Raw genomic sequence first — 19038 nt, 5'->3', positions numbered from 1 at the left:
TTCGAAAACTTGTGTCTGATCCTGACTTCTCACCATTGATTTCATCTACACTTCATGCTGCCTTGGGAAACCAGCTAACATAATCAAAACCCTGAACATACCAGTCATTTATTGTTCTCCCTGTTTCAGTCCGCAGAAGGTACAGAAGCTTGAATGCACCACCAGACTTAGGAACAGCTTCTCCGCCTTTGTTGTCAATCTTCTGAATGGTCCTTCCATAAGATAGGACACAGCCCCATTCACCTCTGCCTCATTGTGGACGTTGTGGAACTTGACATACTACAATACTGACAAATATATTTTGCACTTTGTATCTTCCCCTTGCTCCATCTATTGTACTTGAGATTGACTTGATTGAACTCTGTTTTTATAGCTTTGTTTAAAAACAAAGCTTTTCACTGTACCTCTGCATTTGTGACAATAATAAACTTAACCTATTTTCCCCATATGGCCTAGTTTCCCAAAGGTGTCCAAGTCTATCTAAATTAGTTTTGTATATATTCAATGAGTGTAAACCACTATCACACTTGGATGCTTGAATATTTGCAACTCTCCAAATATTATATGAATCTTATTTCTAAATAGTTGATCACTATAGATCATGCCTTCAATTCAGTACAAAACAGCTTCTACCCTGTCAATCTCTTCCAAAATCGTTGACTGAGTGAGATCACCTTGTTCTGCTAACTTGCTAGAAACACTCAAGTTTGGGAGCAATTGTGAAAACAAAAACAATTAACATTTAAGTCATAGAAACAGCCTGATCTGTCAGATTTATTCAGCATTTTGTGTTTTAATTTCAGGATTTCCAGGATTTGTATTTATCAATGTGTGCAGCTCCCTCTCTCCCAACAGACAACCGCATCTTCCAAGAAATCGATCACATGAAACTATGCTGCAATGAATTAAAATACATGGAGAAACCTGCAAGCAATATTCCAAATGAGATCCGGACACATCCTTGCACAATCTCAGAATGACTTGTGTTGCCAGGAGGATGCAGTACAAAGATCAATAAACTACTTACTTTTGAAATTGCTCACTGTACTTGTAGGATTACTCCTGCATCTCATGATCCAGCACAGCAAAGTCTCCCTGCACACCAAGATTTATTAGTTTCTCACCAATTATAGAGCACTACTTTGCTAATCTGCCCGAAGTGCAGAACCACGTTTTCTACTGTGACATTCTCGAAGAAAGTCCTGGGCCAGGCATGTTTCTTTAGATAACAACAAATAGTTTTACATAATAACTAACAAGATGCAGGTTAATTCTCCCATGCTCATGTGAATTCCAGTCTGCTCCTAAACCACGATGGCTCCACTTTGCATTTCTATATTTGGCAGCACAATAATGGAGTGATTAAGTTGCTGCCTTACATTGCCAATGGCCTGGCTTCAATCCTGACTGCTGGTGCTGGCAGTATGGAGTTTGTACATTCTCCCTGCGACCACGTGGGTTTTCGCTGGGTGCTCAGTTCCCTCCCACATTCCAAAGACGTGCAGGTGTGTAGGTTAATTGGCTTCTGTAAATTGCCCCAAGTGTGTCGGATGAGATAACATCGAACTAGTGTACGGGTGATCGCTGGTCCGTGCGGACATAGTGGGCCGAAGGACCTGTTTCCACGCTGTATCGCTAAACAAGATAACCACATATACAATCATTATAAAACGTTAAGGCTTCCAGCTGGTATATCCACATGTTTACACTATCTACTATTGGTCTTATGGCGTTCATCCTATGGTCCAAAAGAATTCTCCTCTGTGACAGCAACACAGCGAGGATAATAACCTCATGATTCCACTGAAAGTGTCTCTGGTCAGCTTTAAATGCAAATCTCCTAACCACACAGGGTTTTAATTCAAAGGTACCAGCGATCCATTTGTGATCCATCTAGTGGGTGATGTGTGCCTACACTTAACCAAGGATCTGGTCCTTCTTGGTAGTTATAACAAATTCTATTGCCATAGTATTGGAAGGGGCGGGGAAATACAAATCAGACAGGCTTCTGCGTTGACTTCAGAACCTTCAAACGGAAGCATGACAAAATAATTTGTCAAGCATCTCATTCGAATCATCTGTATTTAAAGAATTCATACTTTGTCAGAAATAGCACGCAAGGTTGTAGTCCTATTGCTGCCATAGATTAGGTCCACTAGCACTTGCGGTTTGTAATCAGAACAAATTCAGGGAATTTTATTTATCTTAAAAATAATGACAAGATGCTCCATTTGTGCATAATTGCACTCACTGGGGTTTAGTGCTTACAAAGCACTGAAGTAAACGCCATTAGCCATTCCACAGCCATTTGTCTAGCTGATCAATATCCTGCTGTAATTCTTGATAACTATCCTCACAGTCTACGATACCACCCATTTTATTGTAAACATAATAATCATGCCATGTACATTCTCACCCAAATCGTGGATGCAATGACAAACAGCAATGGGCCCAGCACCAGCCCCTGAGGCGAGGCACACCGCCAGTCACAGGTCTCCAGTCTGAAAAACAACTGTGCAGCATCCTCTGCTTATTACCATGAAGCCATTTCTGGATCCAGTTGGCTAGATCTCCCTGGGTCCCATGTGACCTAACCTTCCAGAGAGCAGAACCTTAAAGGCCTTGCTGAAGTCCATTTAGATTGTCTATGTCCCAGCCCACGGGAACCGTCTTGGTTACTTCTTCAAAAAACGAAGCCAAATTCTTCAGACACGAAATCTCATGCACAAAACCATGTAAATCATAGACAGACACAAAAAGCTGGAGTAACGCAACGGGACAGGCAGCATCTCTGGAGAGAAGGAATGGGTGACTGAAGTCTGAAGAAGGGTCTTGACCCGAAAACGTCACCCATTCCTTCTCTCCAGAGATCCTTCCTGTCCCACTGAGTTACTCCAGCTTTATGCGTCTATCTTCGGTTTAAACCAGCATCTGCAGTTCCTTCTTACACGCCATGTTGATCATCCCTAATTAAACATTGTCTTTCCAAATGTATGTATATGTTATCCTTCAGAATACTCTCCAGTAACGTCCAGTAATTACTGCAGACATTAGGCGTATTGATCGATAGATCCCATTTTTTCTTTGTAGCTCTTCTAAAATAGAGGCACAATCACCAGCCACCCTTCAGTCTTCCAGCACTCTACCAGTGCCTTATGATGTGTCACATATCTCAGCCAGGGGGCCTGCAATTACTCCTCCAACTTCCCACACTATCCTTAGATATATCTGATCAGGCCCAGGAGATTAATCTATATTCATACATCTTTAAACATCCAATCCCTCCTCCACTGAAACACAGATTGTCTTCAAGACATCTCCATTAACTTTCCCAAGTCTCAATGTCTCTCCCCCCCCCCCCCCACACCCCCGGGTTAAGACAGGAGAAATATTCTTTGAGGAACTTGTCCATCTCTTGCTACTTTTGTTTTTGATGCCCTCCTTTTATCTCCCTAGTTACCTTTTTTCTTCCTTAGACATAAACCATTCTTTTATTGCCCATGGGCTAATCTGCCAGAGCTATCTCATGCCCTCTTTTTGCCCTTCTGATTTTCTTAAGTATGTTCCTCAATTCCCTATACACCTCAGGGATACATTTGATCCCAGCTGCCTGTACCTGACCCGTGTCTCCTTTTTTAAGGTTTGGGTTATCTTGGTTCTGTTTAGAGTGACACCCTACATTTTTCTTGGAAATGTGTAGTCACATCGGTGAAAATCATGACCAAAGTGTCGAGAAGGCCAAATCCTACCAAAAATATAACAAGGTCTTGGGAGTAGTCTATATTCCCTGGAATTCAAAAACTTTATATACACTGGATAACTTCACAAAGCAGCCCTCTTAAAGAAACACAAATATACACACTTACATTGTACTATATCTGCCACCTACATCCACGTGTGTCAGAATAAGGAAAGAGGAGATACTTTAATGGATTCCCTATCTTCTATCCCTCTTGCAATGCATTTATAGTGGACAGCAAAAATGAATTTAGCTAAATCAATCAACCTACTACAAACAGTTGATCAGATTGAACTGTACACACCAGCCTTCATTCGTCAGGCATCTGTTTACAGAATAAATATCCAGACACATAGAAACCCAAGCGAGAACCTGTGCAGCTCAAATCGAGGTGCTACATGATAATATGACAATTACAATAAATTTCCACACAGCATCACAACACTGCCAACAGGCAGCTAAAGGATACATGGAGGAAATCTTTGTGTGGTTTAAGCAGAGGGGGAAAAAAAGTCTGCATTGCCAGAATTCCATAGAATAAATAGTTGAAAGTCCTATTGTTCCCAAGTTTCATTCTGACGAAAAGGGTAATCAATTCTACTGACTCTTAAATGTCTTAAAAGATACATTTATTTCTGTGCGTCTTTTTTTTGTTGCCCCCTGAATAAGAGTTTAATCTTAAAAAGTGTGAACTGTTACACATTTCAGTAAGACATTCACCCGAATAGGATTAATCAGAGCAAAATAGTGGGTAGTATCAGCATACCATCAATTAATGGACTGGAGAAAAGGTAAATAACCTGGTGAAACTAAGAACTGCAGCACCCAGCAACTAAATACAGTATTACACATTTACTGAAGAAAATGCCAAAGATATCAATGACTGGGCAATACATATTCCGTAAGGTGGCCTCGGGAGAAAGGGTTCGCTATTCTGCACACACAAATATGCAAATGTCTATTGTGCTTCCAGTACAGATTTATGTACCAGAAAAACACAAATCCTGATAATGGAAAACATCCTACAGGGCAAAATGACCTAAATATACATGTGCTAAATGTCAAGCAGGGACATGAAACCCATATCTTACATATGGGTAGTTTGCAACTAAATTCACTTATTTTTGTTATTTAAAAGCACCGCAATTTATTGTTCATCAGCATGGATTTGGTGGAGGTAGTAAGTTGGGTTCTTAAAAATCTCTGCTGTCCTTCCGCCAGTGCAATTTGGCAGGGAGTTCCAAGATTTAGAACCAGCAAGAATAATGGAATGATGTTATATTTCCAGTCAGAATGGTATATAATTTGAAGGAGGACGGCAAGAGGTAGCGAGTTTAGGAGTGGCCAAAGTAAATTTGCCCAGTTCAACAGCCACAAGGTACGAGTGGAGAGTCAGTCTGAAGAATGGTCTTGACCCGAAACGTCACCCATTCCTTCCCCCAGAGATGCTGCCTGTCCCACTGAGTTACTCCAGCTTTTTGTGTCATCATCGAGTGGAGAGAACAAATGTTGTAGATGGGATGTCACCCAAGTGGTCCGCTTTGAGGTGGAAAATGTTGATTTCTTGTGTGAAGTTGAAACTGCATTTATGTATGCCTTTTATGTATGTCTTTTTAAGAAACTGCAACTGTAGGCGGCGCACACAGTTGCAGCGGCTCGATGTCCTCCCGGTCAGTGCTCGTGTTTTTTGTGTATGTGTATGTGTATGTGTATGTGTGCGTGTTGTTTTGTGCCCTGTGTACTTACTGTCGGGCGAACAACGTCTACGGCCGGCAGGATCTTCTTAGGATTGGAGCCGGTCGCGAATGGGGGGTTACCGCCGAGTTTGTCCGCTCATACAAGATCCCGGCGGACATAGCGAGGAGCCCCGACTCTCCGTGGATCACCATCCCCGCGGGGAGGAGGCGAAGGCGGCGCAGAGAGAGAAGGCAAAAGCGAGGCGGCAGGGCCGGCGCTCTGGTCAGGCTACGGAGGCAGCCACTGAAACCACCGCTTCCCAGCCTGTTTCTAACGAACGCCAGATCCCTCGCTAACAAGATGGATGAACTTAGGCTGCAGACTGCAGCTAACAACGCCGTGAAGGACAGCTGTATCCTGTTGATCACGGAGACCTGGCTTCATTCTTTCATTCCGGACTCTGCTATCGAGCTAGCAGGCTACACAGCACAGCGTCATGACAGGACAAGAGACTCTGGTAAGAGCAGAGGTGGAGGGCTCTGTGTGTACGTGAACAACACCTGGTGTACAAACACATTGATTGTAGACAGTCACTGCTCCCCGGACCTGGAGTATGTGACTGTTAAATGCAGGCCCATTTATCTCCCTAGAGAGTTTACTGTTGTCATGATAACTGCTGTGTACATACCACCGGATGCTAATGCTAACTCGGCTATCGGATATTTGTATGGTAGCACTAGCAGTCAACAGAGCATATATCCTGACGGTGTTCACATCATAGCAGGGGACTTTAACCACGCGGACTTGAAGAAAATGCTCCCCAAATTCTATCAGCATGTTAAATGTGCTACAAGAGGAGCTAACACACTGGACAAGGTCTACTCCAACATCAAGCTGGGCTACAGGGCTAGACAACTACCACACCTGGGTCAGTCGGACCATATGTCCCTGTTTTTAATTCCTGCATATGCCCCCCTCAGGAAAACCGCTCCTACCATCACAAAGACCATCACAACTTGGCCTGATGGTGCATCTCAGCAGCTGCAGGACTGCTTCGACAGGACCAACTGGGATGTGTTTGAACACCGGGACCTGGAGGTGTTCACAGACAGTGTACTATGTTACATTAAAAACTGCATGGACACTGTCACAGTGGACAAACGCATCCGGGTCTACCCCAACCAGAAGCCCTGGATGACCCGGGAGGTCCAGCGGCTGTTAAAAGAGAGGAACACTGCTTTTAGGTCTGGCGATAGGGCTTTATACAGCATGGCCCGAGCTAACCTGAAGAGAGGCATCAGAGAGGCCAAATTAGACTACAGGAGGAAGATAGAGGACCACCTGGACAGTAACAACAGCAGGCAGGTGTGGCAGGGGATCCAGTATCTAACCAACTATAAGACCAACCTTGGAGCTGCTGAAGGTGACGCCTCGTTGGCAGAGGAGCTGAACCTCTTCTTTGCTCGCTTTGAAGTGGAGCCACCCGAGACAGCCATATCACACCACATGGTCCACAGCAGCCTAACCCTCAAGATAGAGGAGCATGAGGTGAGGCGCACGCTGCGGGCCATCAATCCAAGGAAGGCTACTGGACCCGACGGCGTCTCTGGACGCGTGCTGAAGGACTGCGCTGACCAGCTGGCTGGAGTCTGTACGAGGATTTTCAACCAGTCTCTGGCCCAGTCCACTGTTCCATCCTGTCTGAAGTCCGCAATCATAGTCCCCTTGCCCAAAAAACCCCACATTTCCAGCCTCAACGACTACCGGCCAGTCGCACTCACACCAGTGGTGATGAAGTGTTTTGAAAAACTGGTCCGGGGTCATATCACATCACTCCTGCCCCGAAGCTTTGACCCCCACCAGTTTGCGTACAGAGCGAATAGATCCACAGAGGACGCTATAGCCACAGCCCTCCATGCTGCACTGTTCCACCTGGAGCAGCCGGGGAGCTACGTGCGGATGCTCTTTGTGGACTACAGCTCTGCCTTTAATACAATCCTTCCCCATAAACTGGTGGACAAACTGGGGGACTTGGGACTTCCACACTCCACCTGCATGTGGATAAATAGCTTCCTGTCAGCTCGCAGCCAGAGAGTCAGAGTGGGCCATCACACATCCACGGCCCTCAGCCTCAGTACCGGCTCTCCACAGGGCTGCGTGCTGAGCCCCCTGCTCTACACCATCTATACACATGACTGCACCCCCGCCCACCACAGCAACACCATTGTCAAATTTGCGGATGACACTACGGTGGTGGGACTCATCACCGGGGGGGACGAGTACGCCTACCGGGATGAGGCGGAGCAGCTGACAGTGTGGTGTGGAGAAAATAACCTGCTCCTCAACACCTTAAAGACAAAGGAAATAATAATAGACTTCAGAAAGAATAAAACGGACATGGTACCATTAACTATCAGAGGGGACTGTGTGGAGAGGGTGGCGGATTTCCGCTTCCTGGGAATCCATATTGAGGAGGACCTGACGTGGAGCGTGAACACCTCTGCGCTGCTGAAAAAGGTCCAGCAGAGACTGCACTTCCTGAGGGTGCTCAGGAAGAATAACATCACTCAGAGACTGCTGTTGTCCTTTTATCGGTGCTACATTGAGAGCATCCTAACATACTGTGTATGCGTATGGTACACCAGCTGCACAGCGGCTCAGAGGAAAGCGCTCCAGAGGGCCATTGACAACGCCCAGAGGATTGTCGGCTGCCCTCTACTTACCTTGGAGGACTTACACAGTTCCCGCTGCATCAAAAAATCCCAGAGTATTATAAAGGACATTTCCCACCCCGGACACTCCCTGTTTGAACTGTTACCGTCAGGCAGACGGTACAGATCTACAAGGACAAGGACAAACAGACTTAAAAATAGTTTTTACCCCACTGCTATAAAGGCACTAAATGTAGCCGCCAAGGAACGCAGGGGCGATACATAATAAGAGACTGTGAAATCGACAGAAGGATGTAGGGTTGGGTGTTTATGCGTGCTATTTTCATGATATTTATTTTAGTTGTTTATCTTTTTTAAATATTTTACCTTGTATGTATCGTTAGCTTTTAGAAATGTTTGAATGGTGCACTGACTGGCTGACATTTTACAATTTCGTTGTACATGGCTCATGTTACAATGACAATAAAGGAACTATTCTATATTCTATGTATGCAAATGGAATGCATTCCATCTCAGTAACTACAGCCTCACAGATTAGGAGTTAAATCACTCACTGTGGGGTATCCTGCATGCAACATACTTTTGAAGCCTGAGTATTTTTGTGTCTGGTCAAGTTAAGTTTCTGTCCAGTGATTCAGCAAAAATAATTCCACTGACCTAAGGGAGATGGTGGGAAACTTTAGTTGGCAATAATTATGCCTTTATAGTTTAAGCTTGAATTTTGCATGCAGACATGGGATGCTTCATTTAAAGACTTGCATCGAAGTACAGTGAACATATAATGGAAGGAATACCACTGACCAAGTGACTATTACTCCGTGTCATAGGGACATACACTATCATAGGATTGCAAGGTCAAATTGTTCACCCCTCATTTAGTTTGCTAAATGTCTCACTCAGATACTGGCAATCATGTCCTTGAGGATTTAGTCAGCTTGGTTAGTTGTGGAATTAGCGCGTCATTAAGCCACACTGTCAATAACAGGGCACATGTTCTTTGGTCCACTATATCCATGCTGCCATCAAGAATTTATCTATAATAATCCCATTTACCTGGACTTGGTCTGTGGCAATAGACAATAGACAATAGACAATAGGTGCAGGAGTAGGCCATTCAGCCCTTCGAGCCAGCACCGCCATTCAATGCGATCATGGCTGATCACTATCAATCAGTACCCCGTTCCTGCCTTCTCCCCATACCCCCTCACTCCGCTATCCTTAAGAGCTCTATCCAGCTCTCTCTTGAAAGCATCCAACGAACTGGCCTCCACTGCCTTCTGAGGCAGAGAATTCCACACCTTCACCACCCTCTGACTGAAAAAGTTCTTCCTCATCTCCGTTCTAAATGGCCTACCCCTTATTCTCAAACTGTGGCCCCTTGTTCTGGACTCCCCCAACATTGGGAACATGTTATCTGCCTCTAATGTGTCCAATCCCCTAATTATCTTATATGTTTCAATAAGATCCCCCCTCATCCTTCTAAATTCCAGTGTATACAAGCCCAATCGCTCCAGCCTTTCAACATACGACAGTCCCGCCATTCCGGGAATTAATCTAGTGAACCTATGCTTTGGTAACAAATGTTTGTCTAGATAGTTAAATGTGAAAGTATGTGCCTCCACCAGCCTATTGGGTAGCAACTACTGATCCCAAGCATTGTTTAGATGAAAAAAAATCTTGCTCAGATCCCCTCTAAACACTTTCCTCTAAACCAATCACTTCTAATTTTAGGCCCATCTGCTTTGGCAAAGCTACCCTATCTATATTTACTGCCTATCCCATAAAACACATCTTAATTATGTATAGTTTTATCAGGTCCCCCCTCACCCTTCACTGCTCAGGGAAACAAATCAGTGCATGTTCTAACTAATCCCCCTGTACTAATATTTCATATTGTCATCAAGGAGGCAAGAATGTCTTCTTCAGCTCATCTACCTGTGCTGTTACCTTTAGGCATCCTTGGATTTGTACAAAGGTACCAGAAATCCCGAGAGCCTCACTATTCACTATATATCCTTCACCTACCCTGAACAGTGCTCCCGAAGTGCACAATGATCAAGGTTGAATTCCACTTGCTAGCGCTCTGCCATGTTATGAAAAAAATCACTGATTGCCATCTCTTCATTCAAGGAAGTAAACATAATCACAAGTTCACAAGTAATAGGAGTTGAATTAGGTCATTTGTCCCAGCGATCCTTTCAATCATGGCTGATCTCTGCCTCCTAATCCCATTTTCCTGCCTTCTCCCCATAACCCTAGACACTCATTCTAATCAAGAATTTGTCAATCTCTGCCTTAAAAATATCCACTGACTAGACCTCCACAGCCCTCTGCGGCAATGTTTCACAGATTAACTACCTCTGACTAAAGAAGTTCCTCCTCACCTCCTTTCTAAAAGTGCGCCCTTTAATTCTGAGGCCATGGCCTCTGGTCCGAGACTCTCCTACCAGTGGAAACATTCTTTCCACACCTATGCCGTTTATTATTCTGTAAGTTTCAATGAGGTCTGTTTCAACCGTCTAAACTCTAGGGAGTAGAGGCCCAGTGCTGTCAAGCGCTCATCATATGCTGACCCACTCATACCTGGAATCATTCGTTTAAAACCTCCTCTGGACCCTCTCCAGAGCCAGCACATCCTCCCTCAGATATGGGGCCCAAATTTGCTCATAATACTCTAAATGCAGCCTGACCAGCAACTTATAGAGCCTCAGCATTACATCTTTGTTTTTGTATTCCAGTCTTCTTGATATAAATGCTAGCATTGAATTTGCCTTCCTTACTACCAATTCGATTTGCGAATTAACCTTTTGGGAGTCCTGCACCAGCACTCCCAACCTCCTTTGCACCTCTGATTTCTGGATTCTCTCTCCATTTAGAAAATAATCTATGCCTTTACTCTTATTACCAAAATGAATGACTCTGCACTTTGCTAAACTGAATTTCATCTGTCATTCCTCTGCCCACTCTCCTAATCTGTCCAAGGCCTTCTGCAGAGCCCTTGCTTCCTCTACACTGCCTGCTCCTCCACCTATCTTAGTATAATTTGGAAACTTGGCTACAAAGCCTTCAATACCCTTATCCAAATCATTAATATACAAAGTGAAGAGAAGCGGCCCCAGCACCAACCCTTGCTGAACTCCACTAGTCGTTGGCAGTCAACCTGAAAAGGGGGCCTTTTATTGCAACTCTTTGTTTCTGCCATCCATCCAACGCTCTATCCATGCCAATATCTTCCCTTTAGTACCATGGGATCTCATCTTCCCTAGCAGCCTGATGTGCGGCACCTTATCGTAGGCCTGAAAATCTAGGTAAATATAGGGCGATCTGTCCTGCTATTAACTTCCTCAAAGAACTGCAACAGATTTTCCCTTATAAAAAAAAACATGCTAACTTTGGTCTATTTTATCCTGAACCTCCAAGTACTGCGTAACCTCATCCTTTATAATTGACTCTAAAATCTTACCAACCACCGAAGTCAGGCTAATCTAAAATATTCTCATTTGAGTTGGTGACCCAGCGATTTTGTCTGGATACCGTATAGAAGAGACAAAATAATTTCCAATAATAATTTGTCACGCCAAATAACCTGCTGATGTTGATGTTCATTCGAAATAATAGAAAATTAGGCACAATTAATCAGGTGTCAGTTGGGCTTAACCCCATATCAGTTCAGTCCAGTTTAGTTCATTGTCACTCGTCCCAAGGTACAGTGAAAAGCTTTTGTTGCATGCTAACCAGTCAGCGGAAAGATGATACATGATTACAATCGAGCCATTTACAGTGTACAGATACATAAGGGAATAACGTTTAGTGCAAGGTTAAGCCAGTAAAGTCCGATCAAAGATAGTGCGATGGTCACCAGTGAAGTAGATTAGAGTTCAGCATTGCTCTCTGGTTGTGGTAGGATGGTTCAGTTGCCTGATATCAGCTGGTAACAAACTGTCCCTGAATCTGGAGGTGTGTATTTTGATTATGCTGCTATATTACACCATGGTGGCAGAGGCATATAAAACCAATTCCCTTCCCCACCAAAACAAACATTTGATTAAAGCACAAAGTACTCACTACCAAACAGCTTTAGTATGGATTCATTTCATAATGAATTTAGTACAAGAATTGACATTATTAAATCATTCTATTCCTGATCTAATACAAATTCATGATTTTCATGTGAGTGGCGAAGTCCTAAATTGTTGATCACTTCATTGGAGTTTTGCCAGCTGTGTTCTGATGGACTCATGAGAATACAATGGAAGACTGTATTACTTGCTGCAATTCCCTGGCAATGTCAATGGGGAATCTGCATGCTGATCTCATGTCAGGTTAAATCTTGCACAAGAGACACAAGAAATTGCAGATGCTAGAATCTTGAGCAAAAAAACAAACTGCTGAAGTCACTTAGAGTCAGGCAGCATCTGCAGAGGGAATGGACAGATGACATTTTGGATCAGGACCCTTCTTCAGACTGTGATGGGGGAGAAACTAGAAAGGTTAGGGGTGGGGCAAAACTTTGCAAGTGATGGGCGCTAACAGCAAAGCAGCAGGGGGGGTGGGGGTGAGATTGGGTGATGGGTGGAGTAAGTGAAAGTCTAGAGGTGAAAAGGAGCAAAGGGTATCAGATAAAGAAAGAAAAGAATGTGTGAAATGTAAAGCCAGAGGGAGCGATATGACTGAAATTGAACAGAGATAAAATGGAAATGTGGGAATCCTGGATGGAAGGCCACTGCTAATGACTTCAGGAAAAAAAATGTGTCTTCCAGTGATACTCTGCCATCAAGTTATGTCCTTGTGTTGTTCGATGGAAATAGTGGTGCCATCAAATCCTGATTGCTTTCCTATTTTGCTCATGGAAAATGAGGATGTGGAGCATTGGGCAAAGACAGTATTGACTGTTCAGCATCTAATAACCAAGTAGTCAAGGACACGACCAGGCACAGCTTAATGGCTTTGTACAGAAAACAACACTCATTGCCTAAATTTACAAGAATAAAGAATCTATCATGTTTGCATAAAGAATCGCCCCACAGGAAACAACTGGAAGACTATTAACACTAATGCAGCTACTTCATGAAAGCAGAAGGAGGCTTCAGAGGAAATCAGGACAAGACATTGAATCTCCAATCTGAAGCACTGACGTTGGTGAATTTAAACTTTTGCTTCATCGGTAAAGAACTAGCTTCTTTGGAATTCCAGTTAATTTATCCCAACAGCAGCTTATATTTAAAAAAATCCCAGCCATATTTTCTAAATTCTACCAGTAAATAGTGATTTATCACACAAATTGTCAAATGTTTCCCAAACCAAAAAGTGGATGAAGAAACACAAATAATATAAACACTGGCCTCCTTGTGCCTGCTCTTCCATTTAATAAATGTATTATCTTTTACCTTAACACCACTTTCATGCACAAAGTGCATTTCGATTTATTTAATATTCAGAAATCTGTTGATTTCAGAATATACTCACCAACGGAGCCCCCTCTGCTCTCTTGGGTAGAGAGCACCAAAGATTTTTCTCATTAAGTGAAAATTTCTTTTCATCTCAATCCTGAATGGCTGACACATGATTTTGACCCCATATTGCAAAAGTGAATACAGAACAAGTATTTTGTAATATTAGCAGGATCATGTAAAGATATGCAAATAGAAAATCATGAAATCTGCCCAGAGTTTAAGAACATTAAATAGTAAACTTGTCCTTACTTTTGTATTCCAACCTCTGCAATAAAGACTAACATGAACCGGGCTTCCCAATTGCTTATTTATCTCTAGCGTTTCATAAAGCTACCCGGTTATCCTAATTCTGACCTTCCTAGTTCACAAAATCTCAAATGTGCTGATTGATCTAAAAATGTATTTATGCAGCTAAGACATGTCAGAGTCCTTCAACTAGGTGCAATGAAGCACATAGAGACACTGAACCAGAGGGATGTTAGCTCAGATGAAAACAAAGATTGTGCAAACAGGCAAGTACTAAACAAGGGTTGCGACCCAAAACGTCACCTACTCCTTTGCTCCAGAGATGCTGCCTGGCCTGCTGACTTACTCCAGCATTTTGTGCCTATTTCTCAGCAAGTGCTAGGTTCCTTAAACAAAAGAGGACAAGGTGAAGCAACAAGTTAGTTTCAGGAATTAATGTCAGAATTTAGAAGGTTGAAGCGAAGTTGGTTTACGGTAGTCATAGGAAGGTGGTAACGATAGGTTAAAATAACTACTTGTGTCCAGAAATTGACAGCGGAAGAGGTGAAATCTGAGCTATTTCCTCAAGAGATCAAATGATGTTTTAATGTTAAAAATAAATGTTTATAATTTCATACACTTTAACATGCTTCATTAAGTTATATTGAAAGGCACAATTTCCTTACGGGGCATGACAGGGTAGATGTCGACATATTTTCAGTATCTAATAATCTTGAATGAGCAACAACAAGATTAGGGCTGGGCATTTAAAATTGAGGTGCTTCGGAATGTCTTCGCATGGAGGGTGGTGAATCTCTGGAAATCTTTACCCCAGAGGGTATTGGAGGCTGGACCAGAAGGGACATTTAAGGAAAAGGTTGATCAACATTTGAAAGACTAGTATATTGAGGGCCACAGGGAATTGGCATAAAAGAAAAGATTCATGGGGTACATCAGCCCTGATCATATTGAATGGTGCGCCAGGCTTGAAGGGGTGTGACCTTCGGCTGCTCCTGTTTTCTTATGTTCTTACATATAAGGTACAGTACATAAAGTTAACATAATGCTCCCGACATCATCAAATGACTTGAACATAACATGATAACTTGGTGGCCTAAACCCAGTCATTTTTTTCATTGGACCCTCTGTACCAACGTACAGGCTAGTTCCTCATGGCCAGATTAGGACCCAGATTATAAACAAGGAAAAGAAGCAAATCAACTGCAAAATTGACAGGAACTAGTAGAGGAATCACGAATGCACATCAAGCAATTGTGCTACATAGTCGATGACATTAGAAGATTTATCAGCTGACTCCCACAAGATCACAAGAAATTTCAGAGTGATAGAGGTAGCACTGTCCATCGTACAACCCATCCTGCCTCCATCTATACTTCATGCTGCCTCGAGAAAGCAACCAACATAATCAAGGACCATTTCCACCATGGCCATTCCCTCTTCTCTCTTTAATTGACAGTAGGCACAAAAGCCTGAAACCATGTGTCAGATTCAGGAACATCATCTTTCCCTCTGTTATCAGACAACTGAGTGGTCTACTCAAACAGTTTCATCTCGATCTTCTAATCTACCTCAGACCTTATATCTTTACTTTTTATCTGCACTTTCTCCGTAGCTTTTAATGTTATATTCTAAATTCTCTTTGCCTGGCCTGTTGCACTTGTGGCTTCATTATATGATCTAATTTGACAGGATCTCAGTACACATGACACTTGAAGCCCCAACTTTAGACAAGGTCAGTCTTTCTCAGGCACAAACTACAATGATAACTGCAACCAGTTATTTTCACAGTAATTGCTTTTGAAGAAAGTTGTTCCTGAAGTGCATATTCGGAAATGTTCTCTCTGGAACAAAGGTACACTTGTTTCTGATATATACTTGATTCAATAAGAAAAAGATTCTCCCAAATAGTACCTGCCGGGTCTCAGAAAATACAGTCTATCCACGAGAATGCCTTACGATAGAACTGGCAAACTCCTGGATAAATGCACCCCTCTTTCGGGTTCCATCTAAGGTTTTAGAAAATCAACACCAGAATTTGTAGAAGTATTTTAGTGTTTGCCAACTAACTAAATAACAAAACATCAATAAACTAAAATTTGAAAACTGCAGATGCACAAAATCTGAAATAAAAACAGCAAATGCTCGGCAGCTCAGTGGCAAGATAAACAGTTACAGTTTAAGGTGTAATACTTGGGTATTGAGGCAATTGAGGAATCACAACCCAAGTATTGCACCTTAAACTGTGACTGTTTCTCTTGCCACTCTGAGCTGCCTGTATTATCAAGTGTTTCTAGCATTTGTTTTTGTTTCTGTATAACAAAACACATTTATAATAAGCCGGGCGCGGGGGCCCAGGTGTCAGGCCCGCCGGGCGAGCGGGATCCAGGCGAGGGGCCTCCCCTGCGCGGGTCCCAGGACTGGGCCCCGGGTGGGAGGCCCGCAGGGCGAGAGGGGGGCCCAGGTGAGGGGCCGCAGGGGGGACGGGACAGGCGAGGGGCCCGGGGTGGGAGGCCCGCCGGGCGTGAGGGCGCTTGTCACTGAGCTGAGGAGAATGGTCGCAGCTCGCCACACACCGCCTCACCCAGCGCACCCTCGACCACCCATCGCGTCCTGGAGCATCCATAGACCGTCGGGGGACGGTGACGGCGGCTGTCAACACCCCTTGTCCCTCATACTCACCATAACCAGCCGCGCAAGCCGACAACAACCTTCCCGCAATCCCCCGGCAGCTCAAAGATGGCGGCCGACTGAAGGCAGAAGCGGCCTAGAGCGCATGCGCAGGCCAGCGCTATGCCTGCTGGGACTTGTAGTTCACCGCTTGGATAAGCCGTCGGGCCAATCCACCGACAAGAGGCACAAAGGCGCATGCATCCTGGAAGTTGAAGTTTGCTGGCTACTCCAAAAATCTAATCTGAAATATTCACAAAATGCTGGAGTAACTCAGCAGGTCAGGCAGCATCTCGGGAGAGAAGGAATGGGTGACGTTTCGGACTGAAATGCTGCCTGAGATGCTGCCTGACCTGCCGAGTTACTCCAGCATTTTGTGAATAAATACCTTCGATTTGTACCAGCATCTGCAGTTATTTTCTTACACTCCAAAAAGCAGAACGAGTTACAGCTCAATTATTATTATTGGAGAACCTGGGGGATTTCTGTCGTTGCCCAATCCCAAAAAATTCCCTAGAATTTACCAAATTATATACCTATTGTAAATTTCCACAAACAACAGTTTTTTCCCGGAATTCTCTAAAAATCTCCCCCATTTTGCAGTTTGTAAATAGAAGGAAATTATTCTGACAAATGATCTGTGAATTTAATTTTATTTCCAGACTGCAAATATTCTCAAATTTTAATTATCTTGATATAGAACATCAGGAGTATATCTGACCAAAAGCACTTTTAGGCATAAATATAAATATAAAATATAACTTTTGCTAAAAATCGGATTATAACCAGAGCATTTACATTGTTTGTCCAATGTTAAATCCATCTCCCCCTCCACATACCCTGCTTTTTCAGATTAGATTTTCATCTCTCTTTCACAATTTTGCGGAAGGTGGAGTTTTTCTTCCCACACCTGCTGTCTGACCTGTGTGTGCTTTCAGAGTCATGGAGTCATAGAGTTCTAGAGTGATACAATGTGGAAATGGGCCCTTCGGCCCAACGCCCACACCGATCAACATGTCCCAGCTACACTAGTCCCACCTGCCTGACACCTCTCTCCCCATTCTTGTTCTCTCTGTCTCCATCACAGGAGATAAACCATTAACTGACGTCAACTACAAAACTGCCGACTCCCACAGTTATCTGGACTACAATTCTTCCCACCCTGCCTCTTCCAAAGATGCTATCCCCTACTCTCAATTCCACTGTCCCTACCGTATCTGCTCCCAAGAAGAGTTTTTCCATAGAAGGACATCTGAGATGTCCTTGCTCTTTAGTGAATGTGGTTTCTCCCTTCTATCATAGATGGGTCCCTCACACATGTCTTCTCTGTGTCACGTAGTTCTGCTCTCACTCTCCCTTCCCCCTAGGTGCAACAAGACAGAGTTCCCCTGGTCTTCATCTTTCACCCCATCAGCTTACACATCCAACACATCATCCTGCGCCATTTCCATCACTTCCAATGTGATCCACCACTAAGCACATCTTCCCATCTCCAATCCTTTAGGCCTTCTGCAGAGACCGCTCCATCTACAACTCCTTGGTTCACTCATTAGTTCTCACCCAAACCAACGCCTCCTGCAGCCAAGGGGAATGCAACACCTGTCCCAATATCTCCTCCCTTAACTCCATCCAAGGACCTTGATAGTCCTTCCAGGTGAGACAGAGGTTCACATGCACCTCTTCTAAACTCATCTACTGCATCCAGTGTTCCTGATGTGGACTCCTGTACATTGGTGAGACAAAGCACAGACTCAATGACTATTTTGCTCACCAGTTACGCTCGGTCCGCAAAGGTCTACTGGATCTCCCCATTTCGAACGATTTTAACTCCCGTTCCCGTTCCCACACTGACCTTTCTATCCTCGGCATCCTCCACTGTCTGAGTGAGACCACACACAAATTGGAGGAACAGCACCTCATAGTTTGCTTGGGTAGTTTACAATCCAAAGGAATGAGCGTTGAATTCTCTAATTTTTGGCAACCTACTTCTACAAACACTCCCCCCATTTCCCACTCTTACCCACCTTGCCCCTCCTTTCTCCACTAATTGGCAGTCAACTAATTCAACTAATTCCACAGTTAACAACAATGTATCCCTCATATTGTCAACGTGCCCTTTCAGGGAACCTCCCTGCCTGAGGTCTTCTGTGCCAGTCCTGATTTATCCTGGTCTTTTCTTGCTTCTGGTCCCACCGCCCTCCCCCACAATCAGTCTGGAGATATATCTCCGGAGATGTTGTCTAACTCGCTGAGTTACTCCAGCATTTTACGTCTATCTTTGGTATTAACCAGCACCAGCAGTTCCTTTTTTAAAAAATTACATTATGCCCAAAAGATTTTCTTTGTTGCCTTTTGTGAAATGAAAAAAAGTATCAACGATTACAAAAAAAATAATCTTGGAAAATAATTATTCTTGGGCGTGAGTTGTCTCCTGGGTTTGCAATCATCTGCAGAAAATGCAGTATTTACTATGATGTGTGGGAAGGAACTGCAGATGCTGGTTTAAACCGAAGACAGATACAAAATGCTGGAGTAACTCAAGCAGTCAGGCAGCATATCTCTGCCACAGTTGAGGCCAGTTCAT

General features: G+C 43.7%; 1 protein-coding gene across 1 annotated transcript in view; it reads right to left on the bottom strand.

Moving 5' to 3' along the window:
* Positions 1 to 16540, bottom strand: part of LOC144604345 (AP-1 complex subunit gamma-1-like) — an 88997-nt gene extending 72457 nt beyond the window's left edge. Inside the window, exon 1 of the mRNA XM_078418610.1 lies at positions 16467 to 16540. The gene's annotated coding sequence lies outside the window, so the exon portion shown is untranslated. The remainder of the gene's footprint in view (positions 1 to 16466) is intronic.
* Positions 16541 to 19038: the final 2498 nt, after the last annotated feature.

Source organism: Rhinoraja longicauda, chromosome 22, assembly GCF_053455715.1.
Source record: "Rhinoraja longicauda isolate Sanriku21f chromosome 22, sRhiLon1.1, whole genome shotgun sequence".
In the NCBI taxonomy this organism is placed as follows: Eukaryota; Metazoa; Chordata; class Chondrichthyes; order Rajiformes; family Arhynchobatidae; genus Rhinoraja; species Rhinoraja longicauda.
Note: the sequence above shows the minus strand (reverse complement) of the source record. Positions and strands in the feature narration are given on the sequence as shown.